This window comes from Trichechus manatus, unplaced genomic scaffold (genome assembly GCF_000243295.1).
Source record: "Trichechus manatus latirostris isolate Lorelei unplaced genomic scaffold, TriManLat1.0 scaffold00139, whole genome shotgun sequence".
In the NCBI taxonomy this organism is placed as follows: domain Eukaryota; kingdom Metazoa; phylum Chordata; class Mammalia; order Sirenia; family Trichechidae; genus Trichechus; species Trichechus manatus.
Genome location: NW_004444075.1, coordinates 7,167,488 through 7,169,804, shown reverse-complemented (window position 1 = coordinate 7,169,804; position 2,317 = coordinate 7,167,488).

Genomic DNA, 2,317 nt, shown 5'->3' with positions numbered 1-2,317 from the left:
TCTTTTGATGAGCATAAGTGTTTAATTTTTAGAAGATCCCAGTAATCTAGCTTATCTTCTGGGGTTTGTGTGCCTTGGTTATGGATTGTATCCTGTTAATGCCAACACCATTTGTTAAAAAGACTATCTTTTCCCCATTTGATGGATTTTGGGCCCTTGTCGAAGATCAGGTGACCATAGGTAGATGGATTTAAATCTGCATTCTCAATTCTGTTCCACTAGTCAATGTATCTGTCGTTGTACCAGTACCAGGCTGTTTTGACTACCGTAGCTGTACAGTAGGTTCTGAAGTCAGGTAGTGCAAGTCCTCCTACTTTCTTCTTCTTCATTAGAGCTTATTTATCTGGGGCTTCTTCCCTTTCCAAATAAAGTTAATGGTTAGTTTTTCCATCTCTTTAAAGAATGTTGTTGGTATATGGATCGGGATTGCATTGCATTTTTAAATTGCTTTGGGTAGAGTTGTCATTTTCACAACTTGAGTTGAGTCTACCTATCCATGAGCATGGTATGTTTTTCCATTTACGTAGATGCCTTTGGGTTTCTTGCAGTAGTGTTTTGTAATTTTCTTTGTATAGGTCTTTTACATCCTTGGTTAGATTTATTGCTAAGTATTTTATTTTTTAGGGTCTATTTTAATGATATTGTTTTCCTGATTTCCTTTTCCTCGTTCTCTTAATTGGTGTATAGGAAACTAACAGATTTTTGTGTGTTTATCTTGTATGCTGGTACTCTGCTGAATCTATTAGTTCCAGTAGTTTTCTCATGGAGTCTTTTGGGTTTTCTATGTATAGTGTTATATCATCCACAAATGGGGACAGTTTAACTTCTTAATTACCAATTTGGATGCCCTTTGTTTCTTTTTCTTGACTTATTGCTCTAGCTAGGCCTTCCAGCACAATGTTAAATAGGAGTGGAGATAAAGGGCATTCTTGTCTTATTCCTGTTCTCAAAGGGAATGTTTTCCGCCTCTTTTCATTAAGAATGATGTTGGTGGTTTTGCATAGATGCCCTTTATTATGTTGAGAAATTTCCCTTCTATACATACTTTATTGAGTTTTTATCAAGAATGGGTGTTGGATTTTGTCACGTGCCTTTTCTACTTTAATTGAGATGATCATGTGATTCTTTCCTTTTATTTTTGTGCTGGATTATGTTGATTGATTTTCTAATGTTGAACTATCCTTGCATACTAGGTATGAATCCTACTTGGTTGAGTGTATAACATTTTTGATATGATGCTGAATTCTATTGGCTAGAATTTTGTTGAGAATTTTTGCATCTATATTCATGAGAGATACTGGTCTGTAATTTTCTTTTTTTGTGGCATCTTTGCCTGGTTTTGGTATCAGGTTTATGCTGGCTTTCTAAAATGAATTTGGAAGTATCCCTTCCTCTTCTACGTTCTGAAATAGTTTCAGTAGTACTAGTATAAGATCTTCTCTGAATGTTTGGTAGAATTCTCCAGTGAAACAATCTGGGCCAGGGCTTTTTTTGTTGGGAGTTTTTCTATTACCATTTCAATCTCTTCTTTTCTTATGGGTCTGTTTAGATTTTCAACCTAACTTTGTGCTAGTTTGGGGAGGTAGTATGTTTCTAGAAATTTATCCATTTCCTCTAGGTTTTCATATTTGTGAGAGTGTAGTTTTTCATAATTCTCCTTTATAATCCTTTTTATTTCAGTTGGGTCTGTTGTAATGTCCCCCTTTTCATTTCTTATTTGGGATATATGCATCCTCTCCTGTTTTTCTTTTGTCAGTCTTGCCAGTGGTTTGTTGATTTTGTTGATCCTTTCAAAGAACCAACTTCTGAAGTTGTTGATTTTTCTTTCTACTCTCTGTTTCATTTATTTCTACTCAGATCTTTATTATTTTCTTTCTTCTAGCTCCTATGGGCTTTTTTTACTGTTCTCTTTCTATTTGTTCGAGTTGTGTAGTTAATATTTTGATTTTCTCCCTTTCTTCTTTTTTGATGTGTGCGTCTATTGCTATAAATTGTCATCTGAGGACTGCCTTGGTTGTGTCCCAAAGGTTTTGGTTTGATGTGTTTTCATTCTCCTTTGATTCTAGGAATTTTCTGATTCCATCTCTGATTTCTTCTATTACCCAGTGGTTTGTAAGCAGGGTATTATTCAGTTCCTATGTAATTGATTTTTTTTTTTTTCTTTGCTCTTCCTGTTGTTGATTTCTACCTTGATGGTGTTGTGGTCAGAGAAGATACTTTGCATTATCTTAGCGTTTTGGATCTTGTTGAGGATTGCTCTGTGGCCTAAGATGTGGTCTATTCTGGAGAATGTTCCATGTGCATTGGAAAAGAATGT